This window comes from Cervus canadensis, chromosome 13, assembly GCF_019320065.1.
Source record: "Cervus canadensis isolate Bull #8, Minnesota chromosome 13, ASM1932006v1, whole genome shotgun sequence".
Lineage (NCBI taxonomy): Eukaryota > Metazoa > Chordata > Mammalia > Artiodactyla > Cervidae > Cervus > Cervus canadensis.
Genome location: NC_057398.1, coordinates 196231 through 223226, shown reverse-complemented (window position 1 = coordinate 223226; position 26996 = coordinate 196231). Strand labels below are relative to the sequence as shown.

At 54.3% G+C, this 26996-nt stretch overlaps 1 protein-coding gene across 12 annotated transcripts in view; it reads right to left on the bottom strand.

Moving 5' to 3' along the window:
* Nucleotides 1-26996, bottom strand: part of NAV1 (neuron navigator 1) — a 189995-nt gene that overhangs the window by 140283 nt on the left and 22716 nt on the right. The window contains exon 1 of one of the 12 annotated variants that reach the window (XM_043485219.1): nucleotides 7793-7799. The exons of the other annotated variants lie outside the window; for them this stretch is intronic. The gene's annotated coding sequence lies outside the window, so the exon portion shown is untranslated. Of the gene's footprint in view, nucleotides 1-7792; nucleotides 7800-26996 lie in introns of those variants that run through there. 12 annotated transcript variants of the gene reach the window in all.

Below are 26996 nucleotides of genomic sequence, written 5' to 3'. Positions count from 1 at the left end.
AGAGGAGGGGCTGGCCTGGCTGTCGCCAGAGGTGCGGGTGCCAGGCTGCATGAGAGGTTCCCCTCCCCCGCGGTCCCCCCACCCGGCCTCAAAGGATGGGCCCAGAGCCGTGAGGTTCCCAGAGCTTGGCACCCCAGGGCCCAGGGTCCACCAGGCCCAGCAGGCTGGCTGGCAAGCTTGCAGGAGACCCGCGTTGGTGGGAGCGGGGGGACCCCCTCTTAGTCTCTCACTACTTGGGGGCAGACCCTGGAGCAGCCGCCACCACCCTGCCCAGGCCCAGGGCCCCCGCCACTGTCCACTCCTCCTGGCACAGGGGCTCCGGGCAGGGCCCCCCCAAGATGGCTAGCTCAGGAGCTGGACTGGGGCTGCCCAACTGGCAGAGCAGAGGCTCCCAGGCCAGCCGAGGCCACAGACGGAGAGCGGACGGGTGAGCTTTCGCACTGTCAGATCAGAAACCCACAGCCACACAGATCACCACTCACCCTGGACGACAGCTTGGACTTTCAGTAACTGTTTTGGAGTGTTGTTTAGGGTCTGGTTCTGCTGTTTATAAACTGTGTGGCTTTGGGAAAGTCACTTAAACTCTCCAAACTTTGGTTGTTTCATCTGAAAAATGAGGGGGGGATGGACATAACTGAGCTGCTCTAAACATGAAATGAGATAATGTGTGTCTTAGCACATCCTGCCTGCTTTCACAGCATATCATAGACGGGGTGGGGCGGGGCTTATAAACAACAGAACTTTATTCTTCATGCTTCTGGAGGCTGGAAGTTCAAGGTCAAGGAGCCAGCAGATTCGGCATCTGGTGGGCCCTGTATTCTCAGTATGTCCTCGTGTGGAAGGTGGGGTGAGGGGGGCTCTCGGGGGGCTCTTTCCGGGGACACTGATCCCATTCATGACCTAACCACATACCAAGGACCCCAGCTCTTCCCACCATCACCTTGAAGCTAGGATTTCAACATAAGATCTTGGGGACATGAGCATTTAGTCTAAAGCAAGAGTGAAAAACACTTCATGTGGTAGCCCAAGGGAAGTGCTTTTAAAAGGTTAGTTCTTATAATGAAAGTAACATGCTCATTAGAAAAAACTTGGAAAAACCGACAAAAATATAAAGAAGAAAGTGTCCGTTCCCTACAGGCCTTTTGTTGTTCAGTCACTCAGTACTGTCCGACTCTTTGCAGCCCCGTGGACTGCAGCACACCAGGCTTCCTTGTCCTTTACAGCTTCTATATGCCTTACTAGCTGACATTGGCCTTTTTATATGTCTTGGTTTCTTCCAGGCTTCTTACAATTCATGCTTATACCCATAGACATCGTAGAATTGTGATGATACTATACATACATTTTATTTCTTTTCACTTACTATGTAGTAAGCATTTTTTACTTTTCATTTAAAAACCTTCAGATGTTTTCCATAAACATTGTTGTGAATCACTGATAAACTTCTGTGACTGCATTGGACAAAACTGGCTCATCACCCCAGTGTCCCTAACCATTTGGAGGTTTCCGGTTTCCTACCATTTTGTGTAAGACTCTGATGAACACCCAGGCCAGCTCTGCTGGGGCCTCGGATGACGGCTTCCGGCTGCACTTCTGGAAAGGGGATTACCAGGTCCAAGGGGGGGTTTGTAGGAGAACTCAGTTACACACTGCAGACGCTGTTCTGAAAGCCACATCCAGCCTGGCTCCCCAGTCTGACTCTCAGCACCCTTCCCCCAGGTCCTGGTGCAGCCATGGGGGGGTGGGGGTGGGTGCAGCCTCTGTGGGGGGCCTGGAACTTCAACCATGGTCAGGTAGTCAGGCTGAGCAAGGGGGCAGAGCTGGAGGCAGAAACGTGGGGGGCAGACCCCAGTCTGCTCTGCCTGCCCCCGAACACAGGGAAGAAGGCACGCTGCTGGGCCTCGGGGGGTTAGGGTCTGAGGCTGGGAGGGCCTTCCTCCCTTGGGGAGCACCAGCGACGGGCCCGTCTGGCCTGCTGGGGGGTGCGGAGAGAGCCTAGGGCGGGCCCACAGGCAGCACAGCAGGCCTGTTCTCCCCAGGGTCCGTCCGCTGTTCCTCAGTGCCCTGGCCTGCCCAGGCCCCCCCTTTCTTTTAGTCCCTCCCCTTTCTGAGACTGCCCCCTGACTTGTCATCCAGGTGGTTTTCGAGCCGAGCCCCATGGTAACCCCGTCAGGCCCTTGGACAGGCAGGTGGAAAAGCCAGGGCAAGCTCCAGCCCGGGGACCTAGGCTCCTCATGTCCTCCTCCCTCCTCCCCCTCACGACCTCCTCCCTCCTCTCCCTCCTCCCTCCTCTCCCTCACTGCCTCCCCACATCCTCCCCAAACCCCTCCCTCCCTCGAGCAGCAAAATCCGCTGCCTTCTGCTCTGCCCACAGAAATGTGCTCATGGGCCCTGCCTCACTCCACCTAAACGAATGCCCGTGACTCTCCTCCTGGGACCTTGAGGGAACGTCCCCGAGGAGACCCTCCAGCCGCACATGCTGACATCGGCCTCGTGACTGTCTCCTAGGTTCTGGCCCAGGCTATTTGTGACCTCTCTGGGGGCCCTGAGAGCAAGCAAGTGACCGCTGCGTGGATGTCCCAGAACACAAGGTCTCACCACCTCCTCCAACCACCACCTAACTTCTTTTTCTCTCCCTTTTGGCAATACTGGTTGTCATGGAGATTCTAATGCAATGTAGGAAGCTTGTTACTTGGCAACGAGAGGCTGGAGGTACAGGATTGGCTGCTGAGGTCTGAAGGAGCAGCAAGGATGCTGAGGGAAGGTGGGGGGGTTGAGAAACCCTGCGGGAGCACCGAGCATGGGGAGGAGAGCAGACGGAGGACCAGGTGATGAGGAGGAGGGAACGTGGCGCATCCTGGGCTGGGCACCCCCTGTGTGCTTGCTCTGATGCTCTCAGTAAAAGCAAGACAAACAAACACACAGCAATGTATTTTCATAGCTGTATTTACACTCTGGTAGGATGGATGGGGATTTCAACAAAGAGAAGGTCCTGAATATCAGAGTGGGGAAATGCTTTAGGAAGGCCCTGTGGTGCAGCAGAAAGGGCAGGGCTTGCGGTCGAAAACTTAGATGTGAAGCTCAACCCCACCCATTCCTCTGCATGTGACGCCATCAAAAGACTGAAGCCTTGGAGCTTCAGTTTCCTCATCTGTGAAACGGGAAGAGCGCCCTGACCTCCAGGGCCAGCTAGATGAGTGCTGACCAGCGGGAGTGGGCGCGTGGGCAGTGCTCTCTCATGTGGCTTCTGCAGGGGCCTTTTGTGACCAACCGCTCCTCGTTATCTTAATCACTAGCATCATGACCAGAACTGAAAACGCGTGACGTGGAGAGGAGAAGCCCAGCTCACTCCCATCCAGACTCACAGGCCTACTGTCTGAGCCCCGGGCTCTCTAGGGGCCAGCTGTCCAGGCCTGAAATGGTCTGTCCCAGGGGGCGTCATCAGGAGGAACAGATCCCAGCGGGCTCATGAGATGCTGTGCCCATCCTGAGCACCCACTGATGCCCAGATGCCCTAAAAGCCAGGGCAGCACTCCTGACTCCACGCCCAGGTCTGCCCTCGGGGGTGGAGACCACGGCCGCAGAGTTTCAGTCGTCCTTCCAGGCAGGATGGCTCGGGGGTGCTGGGCACCCTCCCTAGCACCCAGGTCACACATGGCCCCAGAGCGGTGAGAGTGGGTGAGTGCAGGCAACCAGCAGACAAAGCAAGCGGCGAGTTCCCGAGCAGTGACCGGCATCCTCTGCCGGCCCCGGGGTGGCCGCAGCGGCCCGGGGAGCGCGGACTCTGCTGCCCCTGCATGGGCACCGCGAGACGCCGGGCCAGGTGGGACTCCCTCTTGGACAGGACTCTCAGGACGGTCTGAGACGACCCCAAGGCACAGAAGAGGCACTCAAGGGGGCGGGTCACCTGGGCATGGATCCTCGGCGAATGACTCCTGTGGGCCCATAAAAGTTCTAGAGATTCCAGGTGTGAGCCTGACCCCCCTGCTGCCCTCTGCTCCTCCTGGTCCCTCCCGTCCTCAGAGAGCAACGTGACGGCTGAGGACGGACCGGCTCACCAGCTCCGTGTCGAGCCAGCCAGAGGCAGCAGATGGTGACTCAGGCAGACGCTGCTTCATTCAGCACCTCTCCGTCTGCAGTTCGCCAGTCCCCGGCACTCTGAAGCCCTCTGTGGTTTCCAGGCTGCCTTCTCACCACGGCTGGCATCAGGGCCCGCTCTGAGGGTCCCGCCTCCGCTGGGCCTGGGCTAGGCTTGCCCCCTGGGTGGGGGCCGGGCCGGGGGGCAGCGCCTGCTGAGGGGTGAAGGGCTCGGGAGACCTGGCCACGGGCCCACACCTGAGGGTTCTAAGCAATTTCATGGGAAAAGATGATTCAGAAAAGGGCTAACTACAGCATGGAGAATGCAAAGCGACCTTGGGTCTGACAGTGTCCTGTCATTTTTCTCCTGCGCTGAGAGGAAACATGGAGAAAGGGGGTCACAGGCAAGAAGAGACTCAGGGAGTGGCCCTCTCAGAGCCTTCCTTCTGGTGGGGAGGGGAGGGTGGGTGAGAGCCCCAGATGGGCGGGGGGGCACTTGGTACCCGAGCTGGGAGGGGCTCTGTCGTCCAGAGTGGGGGTCCTGCTGTGAGTGGGTGGGAAGGGGTGTGGGCCTCCCCCACTTCAGCTTCAAGTTGATCTGTTTGAAGTCTTGGCTCTCCACATAGGATTTTTTTTATCAGCAATGCGTTTCCAGCTTCACTCCCTGGGGCTGGGTGGGGTCAGTGACCACGGGGGCTTCAGTCAGTCTGCCGAGGACAGGGATCGGGGAGGGGGCCCCTGGGGGCCTGAGAGCTCAGCAAGAGAGAAAAGCAGGCTTGGGACTCTGCAGAGGCCCTGCGGGGGCGGGGGGGGGGGCGGTGTGGACCTCCCGTGAGGTGGGGGAAATGATGCTCCAGAGCCAGACTTGAGGTCAGGACCACGGGAGCTGGAGGGTGGTCATCTCAGGATAAACCTGCTCCAAAGGCCCTGCCCTGAGTAGGCTCTCTGCTCCCCCACCAGGAAGGAGGCATTGGACTCTGAAGCATGCTAAGCCTCACTATTCTTATATTTCCTGACTCATCTTTGTTCATTTTTTGTCCCTCCCTCCATCGTTTATAAAACAAAGTTCATATTTTGAAGTAGTTTCAGATTTACAGAGAAGCTGCAGAGATACGACAAAGTCCCCATGCCCCCTGGTCTAGCTGCCCTTGTGCTGAAGTCTCGTATAACCAGGTACCTTATGAAAAGAGAAGAACTTGACATCGGATCATTACTGCTCAGTGAACTAGACTCTACTTAGAGTTCACCAGTCTTTCCACCCATGTCTTTCTCTGTGTCCCAGGTGCCCTACTGCACTTAGCTTCCCTTAGCTTTTAAAATTTAAATTTCCCCTTGCAAATCCCAGTCTGTCTGCACCGTGCTCCAGGGGACGAAGAGAAGGCATTTGGGCCTCTATCACTTGATTCTGAGCAGGTCATGGGCTGCAGGAAGAGCAAGGTACATGCAGCAGTATTTACAACAGCCAAGTCAGGGAAGCAGCTTGGCGATCCACCGATAGAGGGACGGATAAACGAGAGATGGCACACACATACAATGGAATATTACTCAGCCATAAAAAGAATGAAATGATGCCATTTGCAGAGACATGGACGGATGCAGAGACCGTCATATAGAGTGAAGGAAGTCAGAAACAGAAAAGCAAGCATCTTAGATTAATGCATGTGTGTGGGATCTAAAAAATGGTACAGATGAACCTATACGCAAAGCAGAAATAGAGAGACAGACATAGAGAACAAACACCAAGTGGGAAAAGAGGGGGTGGGATGATGAACTGGGAGCCTGGGATTGACATATATATATATATATATTATTGATACTATGCATAAAATAGGCTTCCCAGTGGCACAGTGGTAAAGAACCCACCTGCCAATGCAGGAGATGCAGGAGATGTGGGTTTGATCCCTGGGTCAGGAAGATCCCCTGGGGAAGGAAATGGCAACCCGCTCCAGCATTCTTGCTTGGACAATTCCAGGCACAGAGGACCCTGGTGGGCTACAGTCCACAGGGTCACAGAAAGTCGGACACGACTGAGCACGCACGCATGGATGCATAAAATAGGTAACCGCTGAGCCCTGCTGTGAGCACAGGGAGCTCTGCTCAGGGCCCTGTGCTGACAAAGAGGAGTTTGTACAGCAGAGCCAACACAACACTGCCAAGCAACTAAAATCCAGTAATAATAATATAAAGGAACAAGGAATGGTCTCTCCCCTGGAGCTTTCCTCTTTGGAAACAGAGGTCACTCAGCATTGCTAAGGCTTTTAGAGGTGACTGTGGGGTCTCAGTCCCGAAGAGCTATGGGATGAGTGGACCACAGTCACAGAGGAATGGCCCCGGTCCAGAACAGACGCTTCCCCCCAAGGCACACAGCCTGGCTGGAGCCGCCCCCTTGGTCCAGAGCCCAGGGTTGGCCTGACAGCAAACTCAGCCTGTCTGAGCACAGAAGGTTTGGCCACCAGCAGCACCAAGAGGGAGCAGAGAGGGGCCTGCATCTCTGCAGAATTGTTTCCAAATAGTGTTACTTTTTCCCTCTCAAGGTCTCCCTGGAGATGACTGTGGTGCTGAAAATGCATTAAATCTCTCTCCTTGTTTATGACACACACCCCCTCCTCCCTCTGTCCCTCAGCCTGGTCTCTTTCCGAGCAGTTACACAAGTGGCCCTGAGTAGGAGTCAGAGCCTGGCCGGGGAGCCTGCCCGAGGCCCCACCTCACAGGAGGGCGCCGCGTTCCGACAGAAGTGGGTTTGGGGAGAGAAGCCCCCAGCAGCTCGCTTTGTGCTCTGTGGCCCAAGAGGGGCTGCAAGGAGGGAGCCGGCCCGCAAGTGGTGGGTGAACGAGGGCCTTGTCCCAGCGTGCAGGTCGAGGGGGGCTGGCGCATGGACTCTGTATACACAACCTTTGCTTTCTGCTCCCACTGAACACGGCCTCGGGAAAGGAGCCCCCTTCCTGCCAGAGGGACTGGGCTGTACGTGAAGATGAGGTGACAGTCCAGGGGACACTGTGCGTGGGACCCAAGAGTGCTGTGACCTCATCTTTCCGGAAGCCCCCCAGGGGAGCCCACTCCTGGAGGCCCCCAGGCAGGTGGAGGCTGCCGACCGGCACAGAGATCCCCGCATTCTCCTCGTGGTTGAGGGGGCCACCGAAGCCCCAACCCCAAGAGCGGTGCAGACACCCTTCTCAGGGGCAGAGCCCAATGCTTCTGACGCTCCACGTGACGACAGCCACCAGTCCGAGGGAGCCCACGGGCACGACCACCTCTGGGGCTCTGCCGGCCCCAGGATGAGCCCCAGAGAGACCCACACCTCCTGTGTCCCCGAGCTGGGGGAGTGCATGGAGCCAGCCTCCTGACGGCAGGTGCCTGCCCTCACCCGTGGCCTTTGCTTCTGCCACCCCAACACTTGGCGAACTTGGGGTTTGGGTCCTGGGTCACAGAACTGCAGCCAGTCCCCCAATTCCAGGCCACAGACGTCCAGTCAGATCCGTGGTTCCTGCGGGCATTTCTTGACTCCACACCCCCGTGCCAGGGCCCCCATTCAGGCCCCTTGTTCATCAGAAGGATGGAGGCCTTCTCCCCCGCCTCTCTGCTGACCCACTCACCGTTCCCTCATTGAGGTCAGAGGACCCGGCTGAACCACGGTCTGACCGCGACCCTCCTGTGCAATTAAACCAAGCCCCTGGGGGCCACGAGAGCCCCTGACTCACTCCCCGTGCCTGCCGGCCGCGCCTCTGGCCTGTCCCCATTGCACTGCGTCCTGTCTTCCTCCAGCTGACGTCTCCACACCCTCCTGTTCGGCCCGGGCATCGAACCATCCAGGAGCCCCCGGGTCCCCCGGCAGCGTTCCACAGCTGGCTCTCAGTCCCCGCAGCTCCTGGACTCGGCTCCAGAGCTGCTCTCTTGGAGAAAGCGGCCCCGCCCCGCTCTGTGCTCTGGGACCCGCTGCGCAGGTGCCAGGTGCTGGTGGAGCAGAGATGCCCAGTGCCCGCAGGCTGGGCCCTGCTCCTTGTCCAGGCCAGGCGGTGGGGGTCTCCCAGGCCCGGGAAGCTGGGTCGGGGGGACGCCGCCCCTCCCTGGGCGGGGGGGCTGTGAGACGGAGGAAATAAGAGGCAGCTGGGGAGGACGCAGGCCGGGAAGCGTCCCCACGGTGCCGGGAGCAGGTGGACGCAGGCACAGCTTCCCAAGCTGGGGGAGGGGAGGGCCCTGTGGGAAGGGGTCTCAGTGTCATCCCCTTGGGCTCAGCCGAAGGCCCCTGGGGCACGTTGGTGGTTGTGTGAGAGGCTGTGGTCTTCATGGAGGCTCACTCGGAAGCTCCAGGCTAAGGACTGGGGGTGTGTGTTGTGGGGGGAAGGTGGGCCATGGGGCTAACCCTGGGGGTCTGGGCAGCAGGCAGGCTCTGGGGGTCTGCACTGCCCCCTCACCACCCCTTCCTCGCCCTTCCTCTCATCACAGGCCCCTTCCCCAGGGGGCACTGCCTTCAATCCCACCCGCAGCCTGGGAATGATGGGAAAGGACCCTTACCACCAGCCTGGCGTTGGGGGTTACGGACTGCTGGACTAGGCTCACTACTCGGAGGAAGAACTGCAAGGCGCCCCACCCTTGGTTCCCAGAATAGTACCTGCATGAGCCCAGCTCAGCTTCACACAACCCAGGAGGCAGACACCGTCACGCTCCCTTCACAGCAGAGGCAACCTGGGTCCCCAGCTGTGCGCGGGTCCAGGGCCACTCCTGGGCTGGTTTCATGGTGAGACTGGGGGCGTGGGGGCCGCCCTCTCCTGGGGTCTCCCTGGGGAGGGTAGAGCAGAGACCTCGCCCCTGGTCGTGCTCAGACTGGACACACAGTGCTCCCTCCCCGACCTGGGCCGTTGCCTGGAGAAGGAGCAGAGACCCGCCATCCCAGGCCTGACCCCCTACGCTGGCCTCAACCCCAGGGGCAGGGACGGGGCAGAGCCCGACTCCCCTGAGGCCTCCTGCGGGCCAGGCCCTGCTGCTTTCAGCAGGCTCCGTGCTGGACAGCTCCCAGCCAGCAGCCCAGGCGGGCGCCGCCTCCTGCTGCGGGGTGGGGGTGGGGGTCCCTGCGTGGCCGCCTCGCCCACCACACCCCCATCCCTCGCCTCTCCCGCCCCACCCCATCCCCGCCCCCTGTGGGAACCCAGGGCCCCCGGCATCCTCTGAGGGCAGGCAGGTCACACGGTGGGCTGTCCTCAGTGAGTCTGACCACGGACCTCCCCACAGCCGGCTCTGGGGGCCCCTCCCAGCGCCTCCAGACCCTGTGCCGCCTGAGCATACTCATGTCCCTTCATCCCAGCAGCTGCCTCCTCCCTTCTTCTCCTGGTCATCCTCAGAGCTCCCGCCTTGCAAACAGGGCCCCTGAGGCACAGAGGAGGAGCCCCACGACACGAGGTCTCCTCATAGCACTGGGCCGGGGCGGCCACCGCCAGGAAGGGCCTTTTGAGCCACCGTTGGGGCCGGGAGGTGTGGTCCTGTCTCGCAGGCAGACCAGGCTCCCCAGGCTCTCAGCTGCGGCTTCTCCGATGCTTGTGCACTTGGTCTCTTTGCCCACCTGCTCTGGGGGTGGTTCCCCTACACTGACCCTCAGGGCCAAGAATGAGTCTGAACACCTGCTCATAATTCCTGTCCATCCCGTGCGCCTCCACTGGCCCCGCTGGGCAGAAGCAGAGGCAGGAGGGGCAGGGTTGGAGGGAGAAGCCTGTGAGCCTGTGGGAGCTCCAGTCTGATGGGGGAGGAGCCCCTGTGCCAGGCTCAGTGACTCTGCCCCCCCTACTTCGGCCGCAGCCCCTACTCAGCCCCAGAGACCCAAATTTCCACCTTCCAAGGGATGGTCTGGGTTTGGAGATGCATTCATGGAGGTGTCTGTGCACCGAGAACCCTGGTGATCGGAAGGAGCGGGTGACTGAGGGGCGTGGCCCCAAGCTGAGAAGGGCGGCCTCCAGGAGTGACAGGCCAGCAGCAGGACCCAGTCACCCTGGGACGCACCCCGGGGCTGCAGGTGTGGCTCTGACGGAGGAGCGGCCCTGGGGCTGCTGCCCCGTCTGCAGGGAGCTTCCGTCTGGCCGTCTGGGCCACAAGGCCTGGCTCAAACCCACCTCGCATCCTTGGGACACAACCACCTGCCTTGTCCTGCCACTCTTCCTGACTCAGCCCTCAGAGCACGAGCCCAACACTGCCTCCTCCAGGAAGGTCTCCTGTCATTCAGTTCCTGACCCCCACTCATTCACTGTTGACCCCTCAGTGCCACTAAAGGGACAAGCGAAAGAGATGTGGTCTGCAGAACCTGGTGGTCAGCGCACCTGTTGTGTGTTCCAGGGAAGCCCTTACCCACTGTTTCATCGATTTCATCAGCAGCCGAGGGGCTGAGCCAGGAGCTCTGCAGACCCACTCTAGGTCTGGTGGTGTGAGCCTCTGTCCCTGTGCCCCACCTTGGACCACAGGCTTTCTCGGGGCAGGGCCTGTGCGTCCCCCTCGCCCTCTGGCCCAGGGCTGTGCTGCTGTAGCCCCATCACCGAGAACTGCTGACAGCAGGTGGGGTGTGCCCGGGGCAGGCAGGGCTGGAGGCAGAGAGGGGCAGAAGGCCCAAACTCAGGAGGCTGGTGTCCCGCGGGGCGGGCAGTGCCCCTACCTCGGGGCCTCTTCCTCCCCTGGGGACGATGAGAGCTCAGAGTGCATCCAGGGCGCCTCCACTGGCGCCCCCAGCTTGCCCCAGACCTCAGCAGACTGTGTCCCTCAGGAAGGGGACCCAGTAAGGGCTGCAGCCAGGAGCTCGGGGACAGTGAGGTCACCGCAAACTCCCTACCTCCTGACTCAGCTGTCTCACTGCCCAGACTCCCCTGGGGGCAGGGGTGGGCACCGAGAGCGATGAGCAGGAAGGGGATTCTCGGCCAGAGGGGAGTCAGGGGGACCTGGGCTGGGCTGGGTCTCCTGCCCAGAGCACGCGGGGCTGAGCTGAGGAGACCCGCACACATGCGCACACACCGACACACACATCACACACCTGCACACACACATCGCTCCCCACACCCACCCCGCTCTGCCAGGTCTGCTCTGCCCCTCCCTGGATGGGGGCACCCAGCTGTGATGGAGCCAGGGGCAGGGCCCCACTCAGGGGGGCAGTGCAGACAAACGCCCCCCTCCTCATTGCCTGACAAAGGTCTGGGGGGCACACTGCCCCTTTCAGGTCCAACCTGCCCCTTGCTGCTGAGGGCGACATCACGTGCACGAGAGGAGACACGGAGGGCAGAGCAGGGAGAAGCCGCAGGGTCCTGGAACCCAACATCCTGACTCACACGGAGGCAGAGGAGAGAGGGGTCGGGTCCTCATCCTCAAGGCGGGGAGCTCAGCCTCGCCATCATCTCAGAGCGGGTTCACCCCCACAGGAAGTTATGAAGGAGGAGAAGGGGGGGTTACAGGTGGCCGTGCGGATGGTCCCTGTGGGTCACAGGTGCAGCCTGTGACCTCCTAGCTGCAGAGGTCCCCTCTCAGAGGGGCCATCGGCCCGCCTCCAGCTGCACCAGGACCAGAGGGCCCGGCGGCCCCATCTCCCTCCCTGGTGCCCGGAGCCCGGCCGTGCACTGACCGCAGCGTGGCAATAGGCCCGGCTGACTGATGACGAGCCCAAGGCCTGGTGCAGGCGCAGCTCTGACTGGTGCTCCGGCCTGGCCGTGCCGCCTGCCACCCAAGTGGAACGGCCACCCACACCCGCAGGCAGCACCCTGCCCGCCACACGGGCACCACTGCTGTGTCAGAGAGATACAGCCTGGGTCTGCAGGACCGAAGAGCGAGGGATGCGCAGAAACTTCCTGAAGGGCTGGGAATATCCCAAACCACGCTTGTCACAGCGCTTAAACGACTGCTTCCATCTGTGAAAGCTCTTTGGATTTTCATTTCACGTAACCTGTACCTCAGTAAACCAGCACACACGCCAGGTCAACAGAGCCTCACTCCTGGGGAGGTTTTCGGCTGGAACTCCAGGAGGCAGGCACCCAGGTACAGCCCGTCCTCAGCCTGGACTGGTGATGCTGCCTTCGGCACTTGCTAACCGAGCCTCCAGTCTCACCTTCTGAGATGCTGGCATCCTCCCTGCAGGGCGGCTAAGGGAGAAGCTGCTCTTAGTGGTGATCCCAGAGGAGGGGCTCCGGTAACAACAAACGCCTCCTTGTTCTAAGGGCTTTCCACATAGTAACTCACTTAACACCATAGCAACTGTACGAGGTACTAAATATTATTAGCCCCATTCTATGGATGACATTCTATGGTGGCTGGGTGGAGCAGGAGCAGCGGAGAGGAGATATCCCACGTCCAAGGTCAGGAGCAGCAGAGAGGAGCTACCCCACGTCCAAGGTCAGGAGTGGCGGCCGTGAGGAGATACCCCACGTCCAAGGTAAGCAGCAGCGGCTGTGCTTTGCTGGAGTGGCCATGAAGAGATACCCCATGTCCAAGGTCAGAGAAAACCCACTAAGACAGTAGGCACTGACAGAGGGCCTCAGAGGGCAGACAGACTGAAACCACAATCACAGACAACTAACAAATCTAACCACATGGACCACAGCCTTGTCTAACTCAATGAAACTAAGCCATGCCATGTGGGGCCACCCAAGACGGACGGGTCATGGTGGAGAGGTCTAACAGAATGTGGTCCACTGGAGAGGGAATTGCAAACCACATCAGTATTCTTGCCTTGAGAACCCTATGAACACTATGAAAAGGCAAAAAGATAGGACACTGAAAGATAAACTCCCCAGGTCGGCAGGTACCCAATATGCTACTGGAGATCAGTAGAGAAATAACTCCAGAAAGAATGAAGAGATGGAGCCAAAGCAAAAACAACACCCAGTTGTGGATGTGACTGGTCACAGAAGCAAGGTCCAATGCTGTAAAAAGCAATATCGCATAGGAACCTGTAATGTTAGGTCCAATCAAGGCAAATTGGAAGTGGTCAAACAGGAGATGGCAAGAGTAAACGTTGACATTCTAGGAATCAGCGAACTAAGATGGACTGGAATGGGTGAATTTAACTCAGATGACCATTATATCTACTACTGTGGGCAGGAATCCCTTAGAAGAAATGGAGTAGCCATCATAGTCAACAAAAGAGTCCGAAATGCAGTACTTGGATGCAATCTCAAACACGACAGAATGATCTCTGTTCATTTCCAAGGCAAACCATTCAATATCATGGTAATCCAAATCTATGCCCTGACCAGTAATGCTGAAGAAGCTGAAGCTGAACAGTTCTATGAAGACCTACAAGACCTTTTAGAACTAACTCCCAAAAAAAGATGTCCTTTTCATTCTAGGGGACTGGAATGCAAAAGTAGGAAGTCAAGAAACACCTGGAGTAACGGGCAAATTTGGCCTTGGAGGACAGAATGAAGCAGGGCAGAGGCTAATAGAGTTCTGCCAAGGGAAAGCACTGGTCAGAGCAAATACCCTCTTCCAACAACATAAGAGAAGACTCTACATGTGGACATCCCCAGATGGTCAACACCGAAATCAGATTGATTATATTTTTTGCAGCCAAAGATGGAGAAGCTCTATACAGTCAGCAAAAACAAAAGTGGGAGCTGACTATGGCTCAGATCATGAGCTCCTTATTGCCAAATTCAGACTTAAATTGAAGAAAGTAGGGAAAACCACTAGACCATTCAGGTATAACCTACATCAAATCCCTTATGATTATACAGTGGAAGTGACAAATAGATTTAAGGGACTGGATCTGATAGACAAGAGTACCTGATGAACTAAGGACGGAGGTTCGTGATGTTGTACAGGAGACAGGGAGCAAGACCATCCCCAAGAAAAAGAAATGCAAAAAAACAAAATGGCTGTCTGAGGAGGCCTTACAAATACCTGTGGAAAGAAGAGAAGCCAAAAGCAAAGGAGAAAAGGAAAGATATGCCCATTTGAATGCAGAGTTCCAAAAAAGAGCAAGGAGAGATAAGAAAGCCTTCCCCAGCGATCAATGAAAAGAAATAGAGGAAAACAATAGAATGGGAAAGACTAGAGATCTCTTCAAGAAAATTAGATATACCAAGGGAACATTTCATGCAAAGATGGGCTCAGGAAAGGACAGAAATGGTATGGGCCTAACAGAAGCAGAAGATATTAAGAAGAGGTGGCAAGAATACACAAAGAACTGTACAAAAAATATCTTCACGACCCAGACAATCATGATGGTGTGATCACTCACCTAGAGCCAGACCCTGGAATGTGAAGTCAAGTGGGCCTTTAGGAAGCATCACTACGAACAAAGCTAGTGGAGGTGAAGGAATTCCAGTTGAGCTATTTCAAATCTTAAAAGATGATGCTGTGAAAGTGCTGAGTCAATGTGTCAGCAAATTTGGAAAACTGAGCAGTGGCCACAGGACTGAAAAAGGTCAGTTTTCATTCCAATCCCAAAGAAAGGCAATGGCAAAGAATGCTCAAACAACTGTACAATTGCACTCATCTCACACGCTAGCAAAGTAATGCTCGAGATTCTCCACACCAGGCTTCAGCAATACATGAACCGTGAACTTCCAGGTGTTCAAACTGGTTTTAGAAAAGGCAGAGGAACCAGAGATCAAATTGCCAACATCTGCTGGATCATTGAAAAAGCAAGAGAGTTCCAGAAAAACATCTATTTCCGCTTTATTGACTATGCCAAAGCCTTCGACTGTGTGGATCACAATAAACTGTGGAAAATTCTGAAAAAGATGGGAATACCAGACCACCTGACCTGACTCTTGAGAAACTTGTATGCAGGTCAAGAAGCAACAGTTAGAACTGGACATGGAACAACAGACTGGTTCCAAATAGGAAAAGGAGTCCGTCAAGGCTGTATATAGTCACCGTGTTTATTTAACTTATATGCAGAGTACATCATGAGGAACGCTGGGCTGGAAGAAGCACAAGTTGGAATCAAGATTGCCAGGAGAATTATCAATAACCTCAGATATGCAGATGACACTACCCTTATGGCAGAAAGTGAAGAAGAACTAAAGAGCCTCTTGATGAAAATGAAAGAGGGGAGTGAAAAAGTTGGCTTAGAGCTCAACATTCAGAAAACTAAGATCATGGCATCTGGTCCCATCACTTCATGGCAAACAGATGGGGAAACAGTGGAAGCAGTGGCTGACTTTATTTTTCTGGGTTTCAAAATCACTGCAGATGGTGACTGCAGCCATGAAATAAAAAGACGCTTACTCTTTGGAAGGAAAGTTATGACCAACCTAGACAGCATATTAAAAAGCAGAGACATCACTTTGCCAACAAAGGTCCATCTGGCCAAGGCCATGGTTTTTTCATTAGTCATGTATGGATGAGAGAGTTGGACAGTCCTGAGTGTTCATTGGAAGGACTGATGTTGAAGCTGAAACTTCAATCCTTTGGCCACCTGATGTGAAGAGCTGACTGATTTGAAAAGACCCTGATGCTGGGAAAGATTGAAGGCAGGAGGAGAAGGGGACGACAGAGGATGAGATGGTTGGATGGCATCACCGACTCAATGGACATGGGTTTGGGTAAACTCTGGGAGTTGGTGATGGACAGGGAGGCCTGGCTTGCTGCTGTCCATGGGGTCACAAAGAGTTGGACAAGACTGAGTGACTGAACTGAACTGACCGATGGATGACTTTCTCTCTCCTTATCTGGAAAGTAGGAATTCTCCACCTTTTCCTGTCCAGTTCTCTTGGGTATGCACAAGAAGGAGAACTGCTAGGTCAAATGGCATCTCCGTGTCTAACTTTTTGAGAAATGGCCAAACTGTTCTTCAGAGTAACTGCACCATCCACACTCCCACCAGCCATGTATGAGGGTTCCAACTTTCCCACTCTTGTCAGCTCTGGTCATTTCTGTCTTTCTGATAACAGCCATCCTCACGGCTGTGAAGCAGCAGCCCGTGGTTTTGATTTGCATCTCCCTGATGACGAATGAGGTTGAGCCTCTTTTCATGTGCTTATTGGTCATTTGTGTGTCTTCTCCGGAGGAACATCTGTTTAAATCTTTTGCCCATTTTAAAATTGTTATTTGTCTTTTTTATTGTTCTAAGATTTGCATAAAGAACTGTGTAAGAGTTCTTCATGTATTCTGAATACTGGGCTCTTATCAGATATACGATTCGCAAAACTTTTCCCTATCCTGTGGGCTGTCCTTTCTTTCTGGACAGTGTCCTTTGAAACACAAAAGTTTTAAATTATCAAGTCCAGTGTATCGCTGTTTCCCTTTGGTGCCTGTGATGGAAGAGTGTTTCAGAGCCTTTTCCATATTAACACAGATGGAGATTCCAGAAGGCAGATGGACTCGACTGCATTTCCAAACTGTAGCTGACCTCAGGAGCCCAGCCGTGAGCCTCCGTCAGGGGCACGCTGACCTCAGGAGCCCAGCCGTGAGCCTCCGTCAGGGGCACGCTGACCTCAGGAGCCCAGCCGTGAGCCTCCGTCAGGGGCACGCTGACCTCAGGAGCCCAGCCGTGAGCCTCCGTCAGGGGCACGCTGACCTCAGGAGCCCAGCCGTGAGCCTCCGTCAGGGGCACGCTGACCTCAGGAGCCCAGCCGTGAGCCTCCGTCAGGGGCACGCTGACCTCAGGAGCCCAGCCGTGAGCCTCCGTCAGGGGCACGCTGACCTCAGGAGCCCAGCCGTGAGCCTCCGTCAGGGGCACGCTGACCTCAGGAGCCCAGCCGTGAGCCTCCGTCAGGGGCACGCTGACCTCAGGAGCCCAGCCGTGAGCCTCCGTCAGGGGCACGCTGACCTCAGGAGCCCAGCCGTGAGCCTCCGTCAGGGGCACGCACAGGACTGGAAGCCCAGGACTCCCTCTGAGATGCACAGCTCCCAGGCTCTCAATGCTCTGTAGAAATGCCCTTGGCGAAAGACGAGGTGTCACCGACTCAGAATCCTCACACTGGGAAGGTCCAGCCCAGGGCCCGAGCTCAGGGATGACGTGCCGAGAAGCTGCTCAGACCTCGAGGGGTGAGGACAGAAGACCAGCACCTTGTCGACGGCCCCAGTGGGGACCTGTGTCAGGGAGCACCGTCTCATCAGCTGGGCTGGGGCGGGCCGGAGGGAGCACCTCCGTCAGCTGCTTTCACAGTGAGGACTGGCCTGCTTCTCAGGCTTTCCAGCTCCTCCCTGTGCAGAAGCAGGGGCTACACTCCCCGCCCCCAGGGCTCCGGGGTCTGGGCTCCCTGCCAGCGGCCAAGAGCTTCCTGGAGCCCCTCCATTGCTGTCTGCACCAGACGCTCCAGGCCCTTCTCTCTGATGACTCAGGAGCAGAGCAGCCATCTGTGTGGAAGGTCCAGGATCCGAGCTCGGAAGGGCGTCCGCGTGGTCCCAGATGTCAGCCGGCCCAGGGTAAGCCCAGGCGGCTTCTGTGGACATGAGGCCACTCCAGGGCTGGCCAGGAGGGTCTTGGCGGGTGGCCGGGGGCTCTGCCGCCCACAAGCTCGTCCCACCCTGGAGCTCCATCTCTGGGCTCAGTCCACCCAGCCGGCAGCAAGAGCCCAGCACCCGGAGATTGTTCAGACTGTTTATTCCTTGACTTTCAGAGCCTGCACACACATCCCAGGCAATCCCTCAGTCACACTGGATCATTCATGCTTTCCTGAGCAGACGATGGGCCTGGAGACAGTGGGGAGTCAGCACTCAGACCCTTTGCCTTAGTTAGAGCTTCCCTGGTGGCGCAGATGGTAAAGCGACTGCCTGCAATGTGGGAGGCCCGGATTCAATCCCTGGGTTGGGAAGACCCCCTGGAGAAAGAAATGGCAACCCACTCCAGTACTCTTGCCTGGAAAATTCCACCGACGGAGGAGCCTAGTAGGCTACAGTCCATGGGGTCGCAAAGAGCCAGACGCAACTGAGCGACTTCACTTTCTTTCCCTCTGTATCCAGTGCCATCGTGGGAGGAGCCACAGAGCTCGGCAGCCCCCTTCAGCCATGGGGTCACGGAAAGGGTGACGGACTTGAGCCAGAGTCCTCCGGGGCCAGGTGCTTGGCGGTGGACAACTTCGTGCACCCTTCTGAACCTCATTTCCTCACTTTACCACGGGAATGACATACACCGGGAAGTCCTGGCACGTGCTCGGGAGTCAGTAAGCCCCACCTTCCTTCTCAAACTGTGCTGTAGAGAAATCATTGAAGGAAAGGATCTCGGAGGCTCTCCGGTTGGATCCCCCTTGCTTTTCAGAGTTAGCAACTGGAGCAGAGAGACTAAGTGACTTGCCCCACTTACCATGGGGCCGCACATCCCGCTCAAGTTGCCGATCGTCAGTCACGCGTGCTCTGCCCAGAGGCGCAGGGCCTCAGCTGCAGGAGGCCCCGGGCTGTGTGCGGTTACTCCAGGAGCCAACAGCGGGAGCAGCCTCCCGGGCAGACGGCCTTGGGGGACAGGATTCCCAAGGCCCAGAAGGGCACCCATCGGCTCAAGGTCACCCCGCGGGGCTGACAGAGCCCGTCCTACAGGTCCGGCTGCATCCCGAGCAGCCCTCCCAGGCCCAGAGGGTCCCGGCGACAGTAGGGGTGCAGTTAATGACGCCAGCCTCCACCAGGCTCTGCAGAGAAGGCCCCCGCAGCCTGCGGATAATGCAGCAGGAGATGACAGATTTCTAACCGCAGCTGAGGACAGGCTGAGCTTTTGGAGGACAATTAACACCGCTGGGCACTGGTCTGATGGGCCCTGGTGGGAGCCCTGCCCCGAAATGCCCTCTCTCCAGACTTGGGGATCAGGGCCACTGTCCCTACGCAGGCGAGCTGGGGAAACAGGGCCAGGCTGGGCACACAGACAGGCAGGCCGGGTGGAGAGGAGGCTGGAAGGAACTCAGCGATGCCTGCCCCGCCCAGGCTCAGCGAGGGGCGGGGCGGGGTCGCCAGGTCTCCAGGGAGGGGCGCTGGGTCTTGGGCGGGGGGGTGCTCAGTCTCTGCGGGGGGGCACCTGGTCGGGGCGGGGGGGGGGGCGCCTGGTCTCTAGGAAGGGGCGCCCGGTCTCCGGGGAGGGGTGCCCGGTCTGTGGGGAGGGCGGGGGTGGGTCCTGTGGATGCTTTCCTGCGGTGAACGTGGAATGTGGCTGTGGGGAGACCCACTAGACCGCACCAGGGCCCGCTCTGACTGTCCCCTCCTCTCAAACGTGGCAGTGGGGTTCTGGATCTTCTTTTGTATTTCTCAAACCCTCCACGATTTTCACGCCCAGCTCGGTGTGCGATCCCGACCTGTCCACCTCTCCGGCTCTGACGTCTCTGCTGAGACACGTCTGCCTCTGTTCCACCCTGTGAATCTTGAATCTCATCTCCTAAATATCCCCCGAGGTCACCCCTGCAGTCCACCACCATCGCCACTGTCCACGTCCAACCTGGCCTGACCAGAACACAACCCTGCTTGGTGGCCTCAGCACTTCCTGTCCATCCCGCCCAGCGTGACCGCGGAGAACACAGATCTGACCACAGAATGCCAGGCTTCAGGGGCTCGCCTGGCACACTCTGCCCTCTGTGGTGCTGAGCCCATTCCCTCCCCTGCCCCCTCTGCCAGCTTCTTGGCTTTCATCCCGCCCCTCGCTCCCAGCCCCACCCTTGCTCAGCACCAGCCCGCAGTGAGCTCGCTGAGCCCTGGTGCTGTCTGATGCCTCCACGCCTCTGTACCTGCTGTTTTCCTACTGTGTCTGGCCAGGAATCTGCTTATCTGCCACAGTTTAGCTCAAGTACCACGGCCTCTTCTAAGAGTCCAGCCCCACTTCCACCCATCCTAGGGGTGGGGTAGTGACCCCGCCTCCTTCCAGCCCCCAGCAAACAGCATCTCATCGGCTATCAAAACACTCAGAATGTTTGACTTGTTTGCACATCTGAATCCTCTCCTTTGGGCTTTTAGAAAGCAAAAAATTAATTTCATTTGTCTCTGCATCTCTAAAGGCTGGCATAGACAAGTGTTCAAAAATAATCCTGGGAAGATGTGGTGTACTTCTCTGTATTCACCAATGAAGTACAACTGAAAACCATGGACATGATCCATAAGACAAACACGAGAGGACTGACTCTAAAAGGGAGACAGGAACAGGCAGATCAACGAGGGGACCTCCTGAGGGTCTCACGGTGGTGAGGTCCCTGGGATTTCTTTTCCTCACGCACCCCAGACTTGGCGCTGAAGAAGCTGGCAACTCAGAGATGCCAACAGGCACCAACAAGAACCCGCTCTCTGCAGCCAAGGGACCAGGAAAAAGAACCTTGCAAGACAGAAAACTTTAGGACACCGACTGCTCCTCTTCAGCCACATCCACCCACAACAGCCAAAGCTGAGTGTGGAGCAGAAGCCCCTCTCCCTCCCAGGCTGAAGCTGTAACAAGACGCCTGCTGGGTGGTGTCAGAGCAGGACCCCCAACCTGCTGGTAATGATGCCACAACCTCTCTCCGTGGTCCGTGGAGACCAAGGGAGGAGCTGGACTGCCCACCCCCAGCCAGTGGTGATGAGAAGCGGAAGACAGAAAGTATAAAGAAGAACTAAATGGAAAATTTTAAGTTGAAAAACACAAGAGCTGAAATATAAATCTCAGTGGATGGGGTCAACAGCAAAATGGAGGAGACAGAACAAAGAACCTGTGAACTGGAAGACAGAATAGACACTACCTGAGGTGAACAACAGAAAGAAACAGACCAAAAAAAAAAAGCATATCCTTAGGGACCAAAAGGTCTAATTCATGTCCCTGAAGTCATAATAAGAGAGAAGAAAGGGGATGAAGCTGAGAAAGTAGTCTAACAAGTAACGGCAGAAAACATCCCAAAGTTGGCAACAGACGTAAACCTATGATCCAAAAAGCTTAACGAATGACAACCAGGATAAACCTAAAGAAATTCATAAGACACATCACAATTACACTTCCCCAAACTAAAGACAGAAAAAATCTTGAAAGCAGACAGCAAAACAGTAAACTTTATCTATTAGTTCAGTTCAGTTGCTCAGTCATGTCTGACTCTGCGACACCATGGACTGCAGCACGCCAGGCCTCCCTGTCCATCACTGTCTCCCGGAGCTTGCCCAAGTTCATGTTCATTGAGTCGGTGATGCCACCCGACCGTCTCATCCTCTGTCATCCCCTTCTCCTCCTGCCTTCAGTCTTTCCCAGCATCAGGGTCTTTTCAAATAAGTCAGCTCTTTGCATCAGGTGGCCAAAGTTTTGGAGCTACAGCTTTAGCACCAGTCCTTCCAATGAATATTCAGGACTGATTTCCTTTAGGATGGACTGGTTTGATCTCCTTGCAGTCCAAGGGACTCTCAAGAGTCTTCTCCAACACCACAGTTCAAAAGCATCAATTTTTTGGCACTCAGCTTTCTTTATAGTCCAACTCTCACATCCATACATGACTACTGGAAAAACCATAGCTTTGACTAAACAAACCTTTGTTGGTAAAATGATGTCTCTGCTTTTTAATATGCTGTCTAGGTTTGTCATAGCTTTTTGTTCAAGGAGCAAGCATCCTTTAATTTCATGACTTCAATCACCATCTGCAGTGATTCTGGAGCCCGAGAAAATACAATCTGTCACTGTTTCCCCATCTATTTTCCATGAAGTGATGGAACTGGATGCCATGATCTTAGTTTTTTGAATGTTAAGTTTTAAGTCAGCTTTTTGAGTTAAAACTCCAACCTTATCTCTGGGGAGAAACAATTAAAATAACTGGATACCTCATCAGAAACCATGGAGGCCAGAAGGAAGTGGCACGGTATTTTTAAAGTAAAAACAGAAAAGAAGGAGCAACCCATAACCCAGTAAAAATATCCTTCAGGAATAAAGGGAAAATCAAGAACATTCTCAGATAAGGGGAAACCAGGATGCATTTGTTGCCAGCAGAAAAGACTGGCTAAAGGAAGTTCTCTAAACAAAAAGGAAATGAAAGGGAAGAAACCTCGGAATATTAGAAAGGAAGGAAAAAATCCAGTAAGCAAAAAAAATGGGTAAAGATAAGGCTTCCTTTTCTTATATTTTCTAAATCATGTTTGATGTTTGAAGCAAAATTTATAACACTGTCTAATGTCCTGAAAGTATATAAAGGAAATATTTAAGAAAATTACAAACAGGGGAAAGTAAAGGGATGTAAAAATAAAGTTTCTATGCCTCCCTCAAATTGATGATCAGAAAATACCAGCAGACAGTGATAAAGCATGTATATGTAATTAATACCTGTAGCAACCACTAAAAAAACTATGCAAAGATAAGCATAAGACTCATTATGGTCGTCATTTTGCAATAAACAAAGTGTTGAATTCTTATGTTGTAAATCTGAAACTAATATTATGTGTCAATTATATCTCAAAAAAAAACTATTGATAAATTAAAGTGGAATTCTAAAAAACTGTTCGGGTAACCCAGAGAAAGGCAGGAAAAAGAAAACAGAGGCATAAAAAAACAGAGAAAACAAGCAAAAAGTAAAACGGCAGACTTAACTCACCCAATATGACATGGATAATTTGAATAGCCATGTACTTATTTAAGAAACTGAATTCATAGTTTAAAAACTACCCAAAAAGAAATCCCCAGATGGTTCCACTGGAGAATTCTACAAATATCTGAAGAAGAATTAACACCAAGTTTACATAATTTCTTCCAGAAAATAGAAGAGGAAACACTTCCCTGTTTTTGAAACTTTTATCAAATGAATTATTCCAATGCCAAAACCAAAGGTAGTACCAAAAAAACCCCACCATGGACCAATATCTCTCATGAACATAAACATGAAAATTCTTACTAAAACATTAGCAAATAGAATTCAGCAAAACATAGAAAGAATTACACACTGTGGTCAAATGGGGTTACTGCAGGGATGCAAGGCTGGTTCAGTATCCAAAAATCAGTCAATGTCATCCAGTATTTTACAAGATGAAGAAAAATAACACGGTCCTGTGTCAATGCGAAAAAAATCTGACAGAAACTAATACCTGTTTGTGATTTTTAACAAACTCTCAGAAAAATAGCTCTAAAGGAGAACTTCCTGAGCTTGGTAATCTGCAAGAGTCCTATAGCTAACATACTCAGTGCTTTATCCCCAAGACTGAAAACAAGGCAAAGATGTCTACTGTCCCCACCCTTACTTAACACAGCGTTGGGTGTTCTGGCCATTGCAATCAGGAAAGATTAAGTAATAAAGTGAGAGCCATCAGATCAGAAAGGAAGACATAAAACTGCCCCGATTTTCAGATGACATTCCTGTGAAGAAAATCGCAAGGACTCTACAAGAACAAACTCCTAGAACTAATAAGTGAGTTCAGAAGAGTCACCAGGAATGATGTAAACATGGAAATATCATTTTAATAGGCCAATAATAAACACATAGAAACCATATTAATATATTATTTGCATTGTTAAAAAATAAAGATATGACACCAAAAGCACAGGCAACAAAAGTAAGAATAGAAAAGCCAGACTACAAAATTTAAAACTTTGAAATTTAAAACATCAGAGGATACAATCAACAGAGCAAAAAACCCTATGGAATGGGAGAAAAGTGTTTGAAAATTATATACCTGACACGGAGTTAATATATAGAATATACGTAGAACTCCTAAGATTCAATAATAGCAAAAAAAAAAAAAAGAAAGAAAGAAAAAACAAGTAAAAAATGAGCAGAAGTCTTGAACAGACACTTCTCCAAAGAAGATATAAAAGTGACCAAGAAACACATGAAAAGGTACTCAGCATCGCTAACCATCAGGAAGACGCACAGTGAGACCCAGCCTTACTTCCACTAGAATGGCTACAATAAAAGAAAAAACCACACTCCAGTGTTCATTGCAGCACTGTTTACAATAGCTAAGACATGGAAGCAACCTAGTGTCTATAGACAGATGAATGGATAAAGAAGTTGTGGTACAAATATACAATGGAACATGACCCACCCATTAAAAGGAATGAATTTGGGTCAGTTCTAGTGCGGTGGATGAACCTAGAGCCTGTCATACAGAGCGAAGTAAGTCAGAAAGGAAAAAACAAATATCATACATTTAATGCATATATATGGAATCTAGAAAAATGGCACTGATGACTCTATCTGCAGGGCAGAAACAGAGCCACAAATAGAGAGAACAGATTTGCGGACTCAGCAGGGGAAGGAGAGGGAGGAATGAACTGAGAGGGTAGACTGAATCGCAGACACTGTCACATGTGAACCAGAGAGCCAGCGGCAAGGTGCTGGGCCACACAGACAGCTCAGCCCCGGGCCTCCGTGACAACCCAAAGGGGTGGGGTGGGGCGGGGTGGGAGGTGGGGGGGCGTTCAAGAGGAAGGGGACACACACATATGTATAGTTATGGCTGATTCATGTGGTTGTAGGACAGAAACCAACACAACACTACAACGCAATTACCCACCATAAAAAAATAGAGAAAGAAAACAGAAAATAACAAGTGCTGGTGAGGATGTGGAGAAACTGGAACAGAACCCTCGTGCATTGTTGGTGGGAATGTAAAATGAAATGCAAATTAAAACCACTGCACTCACGTCAGAATTTATAAATAGTTACAACACCAAAAGCTGATGCGGATGCCGAGAAACGGATCCTTCGTATGCTGCTGGTGGGAATGTAAAATGGTGCAGCCACTTTGGAAAACAGCTGGGCAGTTTTCTTTAGAACACTAAGCCGGCGACCACCCACATCTGTGCTCAGGCTCCCAGCACCATCCGACACACTCCTCATCTGTGAGCTCATCCAGTCACCACAGGGACTCTGGGAGGTAGTGCTGGATTATCCTCATTTTACAAAAGAAGGAACAGTGTCTCAGAGAGGCTAAACAGCTTGCCCAACGTCACACAGCTCGAAAGAGCAGACACCAGAACTTGAACCCAGGAATCTGGACCCCGAGTTTCTTAGGGCCGCTGTACTGCAGGGCCTCTTTATTTATTTTTTAATCTCATAATAGATTTTAGATTTTTTTTAATTGGAGGATAACTGCTTTATAATATTGTGCTGGTTTCTGCCCTATGCCCACATGGCTCAGCCATAAGTGTACGTACGTCTCCTCTCTCATGAACCCCCTCCCACCTCCCACCTGTCCCACCCCTCTCAGTTGTCACAGCACCAGGTCTGAGCTGCCGGCATCACTCAGCAAATTCCCGCTGGCTATCTCTTCTACATACGGAGATGTCTGTTTCAATATTGCTCTTATCAAGGCTTCTTTCAGAGTCTCCTGGACAGAGCGCTGTGGGCAGGGCTGGACCAGGCTGTCTGGAGCATGGGTGGGCAGAGGGCTGGCTAGGGGCTGTGGACAGTCCCCCCTCCCCTCACCAGGCGGAGTGGGCAGGGCTGACCCTGCCACGTAGAGCAGCCTCCCGGGAAGAGGGCTCCTTGGAGTCATTTCAGGCTGTGCAAAGCCACAGAGCCGCCTGGGCCAGAGGCTGGCAGCCCTGCTGAGGAGCTGGTCTGCCCTTCCCCTCGGCCACACCCAGGGCAGCCACGTCCAGGCTGACCACAGGGAGGGTAGGCGGTCTGGAGCAGGAGATGGTGCGGGCCTCCCTGATTCATCACGGAGGGTCCTGACTTCAGGAAAGCGAGCAGCTGTGGGGGAACAGACGCCGAGTGTGAGGACGGTGCTGGGAAGTGCCGGGTGGGCAGGCCGCACACACTGGGCCCGTCACATGGGCCTCTGGGCCTCTTCTGAGGTTCGCGTCTGTTCCCTCCCCGTTCCCTTCTCGAGAGGCTCTGGTGCACGCACCCGCGTCAGCAAGCAGTTCCCCGGGTCAGCAGCCCCGCCGTGGGCTGGCTCCCTGCGGCCTTGGCTGGGTATCCGGCTGTCTGCCTGTCCTCTGAACTGGTCAGGGCATCTGGCCGAGATGATGAATTCCTCAGGGACAGACTCTGTGCGGGTGTAATTCAATCTGAGCTTGACCAACACAAATAAACACGATGGACGTCAGGGCTTCAAACACAGTTTGATGGTTTACTTCTGAGGGGGGCCCATTTGTGGAGGCTCCCAGCGATGACTGAGCTCTGGGCGGGCTGCGCTGGGCCCAATGTGGGGAGGAGCGGCTGGAAGGGGATGCCCAGGACACGGCCAGACGCTACCCCTCAGGGTGTCCACGGGGCAAAGGACCTCCGCTGTTCTGGAGAAACTAACCCCGCGTATCCTCCTGCAGAGCCTGAGGGCCCTGCCGGCCTCCTCATTGGAGGCAGTGAGCCGGTCAGACGGGCAGAGACGGCCCACTTTGCTGGTGGCAGCGGGGACTTCAGGATGAATAGGAACCTATCCCCACGTCTCTGGATTCCAGCCCCGAGCTCACCTGGTTACACTGCTCTCCGGAGCTAAGAGTCTGGCCTGGGACCTGAGTTCTGCAGGCCCGGGAGGGTCTGTTCGTCACAGAACCATCCCGCACGCCCCAGCCTGGAGGCGCCCCGCATTCCTGCCGCCCCAGCTTCTGCACGTCCCTCCACGCACCTCAGATCACACCCATGTGAATGAGACACTCCGTCATGAAGGCCTTTGCTCGAAGGTGCTCAGGAACGGGACCTGCGCGGACGCGGGGATGGTGGAGGGATGACGGATGATCAGACTTCGGCAGCCCCCGAGGACGCAAGGCCCCCTCCCGCGGCCGCCGGACGGGGTGTGGCAGGCACCCCGGGCTGAGCTGCTCAGACCGTCTGTGGCTTTTCCACCGTGATAAACGGTTCCGTAGAGAACATTCTTTTTTTTTTTTTTCATAGAGAACATTCTTGCTGCTAGACTTTGTACACATTGATGAGCATTTACTTAGAATAAATTCCTATGTAATCCCTCTTTAATAGTGGGATAAACAAAACCATATTAGGAAGGGGAATTTGCTGCAGAAGAAAAATAAAAGCTACAATAAGCAATTCTCATCAAAAAAAAAAAAAAAAAAGAGGCTGGCCAGGCCCCCAGTTCTCAGGTGTGGGCAGCCAAGGAACCACTGCAGAGTTGGGCTCCCACAGCCAGAGGCCAAGGGCCCTCAG